This window comes from Gorilla gorilla, chromosome 13 (genome assembly GCF_029281585.2).
Source record: "Gorilla gorilla gorilla isolate KB3781 chromosome 13, NHGRI_mGorGor1-v2.1_pri, whole genome shotgun sequence".
NCBI classification, from domain to species: domain Eukaryota; kingdom Metazoa; phylum Chordata; class Mammalia; order Primates; family Hominidae; genus Gorilla; species Gorilla gorilla.
This window is the reverse complement of record NC_073237.2, coordinates 25160613-25172074: the sequence shown is the minus strand read 5'-3', so window position 1 is coordinate 25172074 and position 11462 is coordinate 25160613.

Sequence of the window (11462 nt, the reverse complement as noted above, 5' to 3'; positions counted from 1 at the left end):
CCGCTTCCAACACCCGCCCTTGAGGACTTTCCGTTTCCGGCAGTAGCGGTCCGTTGGATTCGGACCAGTTTATGAAGCTTGATGGCCGTCAGCTCACGGGTCCCTGTCCAAGGTGGCAGTGATTGTGGCCGGCCACCTATCTTACAGCCTGGCCGCGGGTCGGTATGAAAACCGCGCAGCTTGGTCCATCGAGAAGCCTCCACTTCCAGTGTCTCGGGTCGCGTGTTTTGTGACCGGTCGCATCGTGGGGATACGAGATACTTCCACTTAAGAGTTTCTTGGGATCTCTGGAAGCTGAGCAGAGGGGCTTTGAAAATTGGACGCTGGGGCTGGGCGCGGTGGCTCACGCCTGTAATCCCAGCAGTTTGGGAGGCCGAGGCGGGTGGATCATTTGAGGTCAGGAGTTCAAGACCAGCCTGGCCACCATGGTGAAACCCTGTCTCACTAAAAATACAAAAATTAGCCGGGCGTGGTGGCACGCACGTGTAATCCCAGCTACTCGGGAGGCTGAGACAGGAGAATCACTTGAACCTAGGAGGCGGAGGTTACAGTGAGCCGAGATGGTGCCACTGCACTCCAGTCTGGAGGACAGAGTGAGACCCTGTCAAAAAAAAAAAAAAAAAGGGAAATTGGACGCTAGGTGGGTTCATGGGACCTTCTTTCCGACTCCGCCCTCAGAAGAGTGGCTGACCTTTTAACAGGAAAAGTAGTTTTTTTCAAAATAAATAAAACCTTATTGGTTGTTAGAGATCTAGTCACATTTAGAAAACACAGAGAAAAATAAAAGAAGAAAATAAACGATGTTTTAGTTTTGCCCGTTTTTCTCCCTTGCTGCACTGTAGTTCTGATTCTTTAGAGCCCAAGGTGTGGCATGAAATAGGTAATACTTGATGAATGAACGAATGTATTCCTATGGTGTGTATTTCTCCCTAGACTGTTTCCCCCTGCAAATATACATATTTCACATGCTTCCGATAGCCCTACATGGCCTGGAATATCAGTAACTCAAATTTCCCTGGAGCACACTTAGTTGCGCACGTGAGAAGCAGTTGAATTCCAAACCCAAAGAGATTCCAATCATCTATCTGACTTTGGGGGTTCTTATTTTAAATCACCGTTTTCTCTGTCAACTCGAACCTTCAATTAGTGCTTGCTCAGATTCTCCAGCAGTGGTAGAATTCCTAGGGTCTGGGAGGCCGTGACTGACCGATTGCCTTTAGCTGCCCTCCCTTTCTACTGCTCATCTCTTTGAGGCACCTGCTTCCAACGTAATTTTTAGATTTTTTTTTTTTAGACAGAGTCTCGCTCTGTCGCCCAGGCTGGACTACGGTGGCACCATCTCGGCTCACTGCAACTTCCGCCTCCCAGGTTCAAGCAATTCTCCTGCCTCAGGCTCCCGAGTAGCTAGGATTACAGGAGTGCACCACCGCACCTGGCTAATTTTTGTATTTTTAGTAGAGACAGCGTTTCACCATGCTGGCCAGGCTGGTCTTGAACGCCTGACCTCAAGCGATAGGCTCACTTTGGCCTCCCAAAGTACTGGGATTACAGGCATGAGCCACCGCGCCCGGCCGAATTTTTAGATTTTTTAGGATGATTAAGACAGATCATCTCTAACACACCCTCCAAATTTGGCAAGCCATTTTCCCCTGGGTATAAAAAAAGGTCAACAAATAAAAGGAGCTCCCACCTCCAGGTTAGTTTCCCTGGCAAGAGTGGGAGCTCCTGTGGCAGGGACAGCGTAAATTGTGCTCTCTTCCCCACTCCAGAAGTATTCGGTGACCACGCCTGCCTCAATCTTGGCAGGCCCAAGGCCATGGCTCAAGGGCGCTCAAGGACCTCACATTCCGGCCAGGCAAACAGGCAGGTCGGTAAATGTTCTCTGGACCGTCTTTGATACACCCCATGTCGGTAGTGAAGTCTCTGGAAGAAACTCGGCCCAGATCTAGCGGCTGAGTCCTATGAGGCCCACTACGCTGTGGGGGCCGCACGTGGCGAGCGGTGTAGCTCTCTCGCGGGTCAAGGCAGATGAAACAGGGAGGCCGGGACCCGAAGGCGGTGCCTGGGCGGGGCTCCACTCCTGAACACCTACCACCCTGACACGCCCAGAGCGGGTGGGGCGCGCGGGACCGCAGCCTGCCCACCACGCCGCGCGCAACCGAGGAGGTGTTTCGCCACCTGGCGGTCTTGCGCCCTGTCGAGAGTGAGCACCCGGTCCTAGGCGGCGGGAGCCCTAGGCCGCGAACGAGTGTCTCGAACCCGGCTTCAAGCCGTCGAGGGCGCGCGGGTTGGTTCTAGCGTCCCACGGGTCGCGGTTCGCGTTGTCGGGCAGTGCGTGCCTCCTGTCCTGGTTATAAAAGTGGGAAAAGTGCAACGATTGGGGAATGCAGAGGAGGCCAGAGCCCCGTGCAGGCGGCGTGCGCGCTTTGCCCTCTGCGGGTGCGTGTGTTTCCTTGCCAATGGCGAGGTGGATTACGCCCGTTCTCTTCAGAGGCTTACGGGTTTCGAGCCGAAGCAGTCGAGACTGCTCACCTTTCCAGTGCCTCTGGCCTACGTCTCCCCATTCGGAGTGTAACCAGGCCCCTTGAGATTTAAGTAGTCTGGCATTTTTAGTAACTGAAGTATTGAAAATTCCGTTTGGTGGTGTTTTTTTTTTTTTTTTCTGTTTTGCTTTGTTTTTTGTTTTTGAGGCAAAGTCTCGCTCTGCCGCCCAGACTGGAGTGCAGTGGTACGATCTCGGCTCACTGCAACCTCCACCTCCTAAGTTCAAGCGATTCTCTTGCCTCAGCCTCCCAAGTAGCTGGGATTACAGGCATGCACCACCATGACTGGCTAACTTTTGTATTTTTAGTAGAGACGGGGTTTCGCCATGTTGGCCAGGCTGGTCTCGAACTCCTGACCTCAAATGATCCGCCTGCCTCGGCCTCCCAAAGTGCTGGGATTCCGGACGTTAGCCACCGCGCCCAGCCGTAGTGAAAATTCTGATCAGGCCCTTGCCTGCATGCACACAGTAAGCGCTCCCGTTTTGCCCAATGTCTCTTGTTCCCACAATATAATTATAACCTGCTGTTGTCCTGTTTCTTTGTCTAGCAGGAGAGATAACTTCAGGGTCATGAAAATATTTTGCAGAAAGAATGAATGCCATTAAGAACTTTTTGACCAGCTGCTGACACCCATAAGTCTGGTTGCTCAAAGTTTTATCTGAGACTGTAGAGGCACAGACTTTTCCCCTCTGTTCCTGGAAACCCTCCCTCACAACCTACCCCATAAAAACGCCTGCCGTCATCTCTTTGTTAAGCAACATTTGAGAGATCTTGCTCTTCCGCCTTCTCGCCTTGGCCCAGTTGAACAAACCTTTCTCTATCTCCAAGCACCTGTGTCTTAGCGTTTGTCTTCAGCTCTGCATCAGGTACATGAGCCTGAATTTGGGGTTACACAACATTAGTATGACACTTGGGGAAATTGCCAAATTGACCTTTGGAAAGGTTGGACCAGAGTGTAGCTTTCTGGACTCCTCCCAGAACTTCCTCTTCATAACTAATCTTTGCTAGTTTAGAAGTTAGAAACGTGGCATCTCACGGTTGCTTTTCTTTACCGACTGGTGAGGTTGGGCATTTGTTCCTTTTAACCAACACTAGTTGAGCATTTGCTTTCAGCCAGGAATTGAGCTGGGGAGGCGGCTGAGTCCTGGTCCCTGCCCTTGGGGGAGTTCACTGTCTCCACATGAAGATAGCAAGTGTTAAGGTGGATGCAACAACCTGAATAGAGTGTCCGCCCTGAGGGTGCAGAGGATGAAATAGTTATATCTACATGGAAGGAAGGCAGGGGTCAGGATAGGTGTTACAAAGGAAGTGATAATTTGAGTGAATCTTTAATATTTTTTAGTTTACTAGTTTCTAAAATTATAAATGAACTACATGCTAATTTACATACTGAAAGTAACCATAAAAGTCCATGAAAGTATTGTTAACATCTTTATTCAAATACAGGATTTAATCTAAAAACATAAATGCCCACAGTTATCACTGCACAAATGACAGACTACTTGCTACAGATATTTTTACACAAGGATCATAACTTCTCAAACAGGATTTATTGTAAAAAGTAAAAGAACACTTTTTTTTTTTTGAGACAGAGTCTTGGTCTGTTGCCCAGGCTGGAGTGCAGTGAGTTGATCTTGGCTCACTGCAACCTCCGCCTCCCAGGTTCAAGCGATTCTCCTGCCTCAGCCCCCCAAGTAGTTGGGACTACAGGCACACACCACCACTCCCGGCTAATTTTTGTATTTTTAGTAGAGACGGGGTTTCGCCACATTGGCCAGGCTGGTCTCGAACTCCTGACCTCAGGTAATCCGCCCATCTCGGCCTCCCAAAGTACTGGGATTACAGGCGTGAGCCGCCACACCTGGCCCAGAACACACTTTTTTCTTACCAACTACTGTTTTGAATGTATTAGCAATTCCATAAAATATAGTTTCCTCACCATCATTCCCCAAATCTGAACTACATTTTGTTGGCTAGATTCTTATGTGGAATAACATTCAAGTTTGGTCTTGGTGCATCACAATACAGGATTGATTTTAAATACTCAAAATTACATGGTTTTCTGGTTTCCAACAGCTTTGCCATTTATCTGCATTTCTCAAATAAGGAAACATCTTTCTAGTTCATGTTTATTTTCATTTTGTAGTGTGTGTGTGTGTGCCTGTGTCATGGCACCCTTTGTTAGAGAAGAGCCCCAACCTCCTAGAGAATAGCAAGAAATAACAAGACTCCAACGGAGATGACTAAGCAAGAAAGCAGGTTCACCAGCCACAACTCCATTCGTACCAATGTAGATGAGATTTGGTGGATCAGATGAAGAAATTTATTATTCAACACAGCATACAGTAGGAGTACCAGCGTGGTAGCACTGGTTGGCCTGTCCTCAAGTCCTGTGGAGTAAATGCAATGGGCCCGGACAGTGGTTGCACATGCAGTGGTTTGCACCATGACTGAGGGATCCAGGGCTAAGGGCCTAGCATCTTTTGTAGCAAGTGGCAAACAAACCAGCCTCCTTCCCTGAGGGAGTGAGCTGTTGTATGGTAGTTATGCTGTGGTCATCTTAACCTAGTTAAATGCCGATGTGACTAGCTAGAAATGGTTCAGTATTAGGGGAAAGTTAGGCCTTGTGTTTGGCATACTTAGCAAGCACATGCAGAGATGCTCAAGGCCACAGCAAACTGCCATTCCCAGTAGAAGTCAAGGCCTGTCATCATCTGACTCTGGCTTATCTCTGCAGTGTCATCTCATGCAATTTTTTTTAGTGATCTAAGTTTTTTATCATTCTGGACTATTCACCAAGGCCACTTTAGCTGTTGTATTCTTCTAGCTACTGATTCTCTCCTCTTATCTCCTGCCACACAGCAAGATTCCTGAGCACAGACAATAACTGCTCAATAAATGTAAGGATGAAAGGGTCTGAAATTGTGACAACTACATAAGAAAACTGTGTGTCATGATGCTATTAAGGGACTGTATTCATTGAATTCCTTCTATATACAAGGTCCAGGCATAGATGGATCCATGGAAAAGCTTAAGATATCTTCATCAGTCAAGGCCTAATCAGAAGACAAACCATGCTCATTTGAATAAAGACAGTTTAATATATGAGGAATTATTAGCTATAACAGGGTATAGGAATAATGAAGCACTGGCTAATAAGAACTAAAGAGCTTTAAAGAGTATAGCAATAGCAGATATAAGGAACAGCTGCTACTCTAATGCTGTGATAGAGTTCCCAAAGAGGAGCCTCTCGCCTCCAGCCAGGGCAGATTGAGACCCTTTTGAAGAGAGTGTGGCTATGGCTCTTTAAATGGCAAGAAGTCATTGGGAATCTTCCAGTGGAACTTCCTATAAATCCACCCTCTAGAATTTTCTGGCACTTTTAGGTTGCTGAGGAAACGTATTCATGGGGAGGGGTCTCCTGGAAGCCTCTGCTATAAAACTGCCCAATAGGGTGCTAAGGAACACTGCTGGCTGCTGAGTGTTTCTGGCCACCAATCAAAGCAGGAACAGATGCTGGAGAAGCTGCTGTGCTGCAGAAGTGTGCCAGTGAGCACAACTGGACCAGGAAGCAAAACCCATTCCTCCTGAAACGCCTCTTCAGGGCCTTCTACCTATAAAGCATATCATCACGAAAGAGAACAAAGGAAAAAAAATTTAAGGCTCAGATCCATTTTCTCAGAGCAGTCAGTGAAGGATGAGTTTGGACCTGAGAGACAATACATTGATAACTGGCACAAGGTCTCATGAGGTGGTGTATTAGTCCATTTTCATGCTGTTGATAAAGACATACCCAAGACTGGGAAGAAAAAGAGGTTTAATGGACTTACAGTTCCACATGGCAGGGGAGGCCTCACAATCATGGCGGAAGGCAAGGAGGAGCAAGTCATGGATGGTAGCAGGCAAATAGAGAGCTTGTGCAGGGAAACTCCCATTTTTAAAACCATCCAATCTTGTGAGACTTATTCACTATTCTGAGAACAGCACAGGAAAGATCTACCCCATAATTCAATCACCTCCCACCAGGTTCCTCCCATGACACATGGGAATTGAGGGAGTTACAATTCAAGATGAGATTTGTGTGGGGACACAGCCAAACCGTATCAGGTGGTAATATCAAACTCATCAGTAATAGCAATAAGGTAGAGTCTGCCCATTCCCAGATGGCTTCACTGGTGAATTATACCAAACATTTAAATAAGAATCAATACCAGTTATCACAAACTCTTACAAAAAACAGAAGAGGAGGGAACACATCCCAATTCATTTGATGAGGCTAGTATTACCCTGATATCAAAACTAAAGACATCACAGGAAAAGGAAACTATCCTTTTCCTTTATGAATCAATATCCTTTATGAATACAGACACAGAAATCTTCAACAAAACACTAGCAAACTGAATCCAGCCACATATAGAAAGGACTGTATACTGTGACCAAGTGGAATTAATCTCAAGTATGCAAGGTCTTTTAATATCTGAAATCAATTAATGTATTATGCCATCTCAATAGATGCAGAAAAAGCATTCGAGAATGTCTAACACCCTGTCGTGATTTAAAAACAAAAACAAAACAAAACCTCAATAAATAAGATTAGAAAAGAACCTCCTCCATTTGATAAAAGGCATCTATGAAAAACCCACAGATAACACTTAATAGTGAAAGACTGAAAGCTTTGCACTTAAGATCGGGAATAAGACAAGGAAGTCTGCTCTTGCCATTTCCATTCAACATTATACTGGGGGTTCTGTCCAGGGTAATTTGGTAAGTAAAAGCAATAAAAGATCTCTAGATAGGAAAGGAAAAATTAAAACCATCTATATTTGCACGTGATGTGATCTGGTATATAGAAAATCCTAAGGCACCCACCCACCCACACAAACACACACACACACAAAACCATTAGAACTAACACTAACAAGTTCAGCAAGTTTGCAGGATATACAAAAATTAATTATATTTCTGTACCCTTGAAATGAACAACCCAAAAATAAAACTTGAAAAATAATTCCACTATATAGCATCAAAGAAAAGAAAATATTTGGGAATTAATTCAACAAAAGAAATGTCAAACTTTTTTTTTTTTTTTTTTTAATTTGTAGAGATGGGAGTCTCACTATGTTGCTCAGCCTGATTTTGAACTTCTGGGCTCAAGCAATCCTCACATTCAGCCTCCCAAAGTGTTGGGATTGCAGGCATGAGCCATTGTGCCCGGTCAGAAATGTCAAACTTAAACTCCGAAAACTACAAAATATTATTAAAGGAAATTAACAAAGATCTAAATAATTGAAAAGGTACCCCATCCCATTTTCATGGTTCAGATGATTTAATATTATTAATAGGAGGTCATGGGAGGATGACTGCTTGAGCCCAGGAGTTCCTGACCACCCTAGGCAACAAAGTGAGACCACATCTCCACAAATAACAATAATTTAAAAAAATATTGCTAAGATAACACTATTCCCAAAATTGAAATACAGATTCAATCCAATTTTTCTCGAAATCCCAACTGCCTTCATTGCAAAAAATGACAAATTGCTCCTAAAGTTTGTATGGAAATTCAAGAGACTCAGAATAGTCAAAATAATCTTGAAGAAGAACAAAGTTCTTCTTTTGTGAGAACAAAATAACTTACATTTCTGATTGCAAAACTTACTACAAGGCTACAGTAATCAAGACAATGTTGTATAGGTATAAGGATAGATATAGATTAATGGAATAGAATTAAGATACAGAAATAAAATGTCATCTTCAGCTAAAAGTTGAGAGATGGGAAAAATATTTTTAAAAAACCCTTCATGCTTACAATCAGCTGATTTTTTACACAGGTGCCAAGACAATTCAATGGGGAAAGAATAATGTTTTCAATACATGGTGTAAGCACAACTGGATATACACATGCAAAAGAATAAAGTTGGATCCCTATCTTAAACTATATAAAAACATTAAATGATTGAAAGGCCTAAATCTCAGAACTAAAATTATAAAACTCTTAGAAGAAAATGCAGAGGCAAATCTTTGTGACCTTGGATTTGACAGTGGTTTCTTAGATATTATACCACCAGAAGCACATTCAGGAAAAAATTGAAAAATCTGACTTTATCAAAATTAGAACAGATAACTCACTGAATAGGAGAAATATTTAAAAATTATATGTCTGATAAGGGACATGTATCTAGAATATATAAAGAACTTTACTACTCAATAATAAAAAGACAGATGACCCAATTTAAAGGTGGGCCAAGGATCCAAACAGACATTTATTCAAAGAAGATATATGAACAACCAAGAAGCATATGAAAAGATACTCAGTACCATTAGTCATCCGGGAAATTTAAATTAAATCACAATGAGATATCACTTCACCTCCACTAGGATGGCTACAATCAAAAAGACATTATAACCAGTGTTGTGGATATAGAAATTTCAGAACACTCATCTTGCTGGTAGAATTATAAAATGGTACAGCCACTTTGAAAACTGAAAAACAGTTTTGCAGCTTCTTAAAAAGTTAAACATAAAGTTACCATATAACATAGCTATTCCAGCCAGGGGTGTGGTGGCTCATGCCTGTAATCCCAGCACTGTAGAAGCCTGGGCAGGATGATCACTTAAGCCCAAGAGTTTGAGATCAGCCTGAGTAACAGAGACCCCATCTCTGAAAAGAGAAGGGAAGGGAGGGGAAGGGAGGGGAAGAGAGGGGAATGGAAGGGGGGCAGGGAGGAGGGAAGAGAGGGGAGGGCAAAGGAGGGAAGAGAAGGGAAGGGAGAAAGAAAGAAAGGCAGGCAGACAATTCTACTTCTAGGATATACCCAAGAAAATTGAAAGCTTATGTTTACACAAAAACTTAGACATGAATGTTCATAGCATAATGATTAATAATAGCCAAAAGTATAAGTAATGCAAATGTCCAGCAACTGATAAGTGAATAAACAAAGCATGGTATATCATACAATAGAATATTATTTAAACCTAAAAGGGACTAAATGTGCTACAATGTAAAATTAATCTAGAAAATATTACAGCTAAGTAAAAGGCCACATATTGTATTATTCCATTTACATGAAATGCCTTCAAACCATGGAGATAGAAAGTTGATATTTAGTTGCCAGAGGCTGGAGAGACGGGTCAGTGAGAGTCATTGTTTCACGGGTAAAGAGTTTCAGTTTGGGAAGATGAAAAAGCTCTGGATATGGATGGTGGTGATGGATGCACAACAATGTGAATGTACCTAATATCACTGAACTGTATATCTAAAAATGATTAAAATGGTCAATTTTATGTTTATATATATTTTACCACAATAAATAATTATTTTCACAGAAAAAGGAGAGAGAGAGAGAGATGAATTGAATGTGGCAAAATCCTAATAATGGAATCTAGATGATGGGCACATAGTTATTTTTTTAAATACTCTTCTCTCTAATTTTGTTTGAAAATTTTTCATAACTAAAAACATAATATGGAGACAGGCAAAATAGATGTCTTCTTGATGACAATTCAGCCTGATGGGGCAAACATATGGAAAAACTTGTTGCAAAACAAATAACAAACACAGCTTTGACCATGCCTTTCTCCTGCCTGAAAGCCCTCTGAGAGCATCGTATCACCTACAGGGAAAAAAGACTCTCTGTGACCCTCTCCTCTGCTCACCTTGCCACCTCATCCTGCTTCTCCCTGACTTCCATTTCTTGAGCAACACCAAATCCCTTGTAAATTTCCCAAACATGCCCTGATCTGTGCCATTCTTCATGCCATGTATGCACCCTGCTTAACAATCCAGTCTCCCTCCCTCTGCTTAACCTCTCCTTAAAAACTGGCTTGATCACCAGCTCCTCCAGGGAGTATCTTCTGACCCTCTGCTGAACTGTCCCTCATCTGTGTTTTCATAGCTCACTGTCCATAATTTATCACAGCATCAAACACACCAGATTCAAACTACCAAATTTGTGCAAATGCACATACACACTCAGATCCCGAGAACCTAGAAACCGGTATATCAAAGGCATTGTGTGAACTCTGTGAAGGAGTTTCTGTACCAGGGAAAGCTCCACTAACTTTTAAACTTGCTAGGTATTTCTCCAGCTTTATGAACATTTAATGTCAGATATCCCTGCAGAGACCACTTAAAAGTTTACTTTTGCTCTAGGCTGAAAACAGTATACCTGAGGAAAAACAGTAACATGACTTACACCTTAGAAAATATCCACTTTTAGTTTTCACCTAAATAGTGCAGGTAATTTTGAGTCTACAAGGCTTCTGAAAAAGAGCAGGGGATGCCAGGTGCTTGGGAGTGGGGGTTGGAGGGTGGAAATGGGACTTCATGCCTAAGTATACGAATTTCAGTTTGAGAAGATGAAAAAATTCCTACCCATTGCACCCTCCAGTTCCCATCCGAAAAGACAACCAACCACCTTCATCTACAGCTCTTTTCTCTGCTATTTTACCTCAATGTTTAAATATAATACACTGATATTGCTTGATTTCTTAATTTTAAGAGAATGTGTTGACTTCCTGACAAGGTAGATGTGGTTTTGGCTCTTCCTATTTCCACACTCTTCATCCCTCCCTCTCCACGCTTTGCTAACACACGGCATAGTTACAGCACAACTTCTGGTTAAATCATAAGTCATTTTTTACAATATTACCAGTGCAAATATTGTTATCTGCCTTGACAGATTGTACATTTTATGCAATCCTTTATTTTTCATGGAGTTGGTGATTGCCTCGTTTCAGTCCATTGTTTGTTATTCTATATACTTTGTTAATTTCTTCCACTATTCTGGCATTGGAGTCTTTTGCCTCGCCTTAATAGATTCCAACATTCCATTTCCATTTTTCCTCTGGAGACTTCCCACTCTGTGCTCCTCCCACTTTGGGGAGGCTGCTCTTCAGGACTGCTGCACAGCTGTCTTTTCG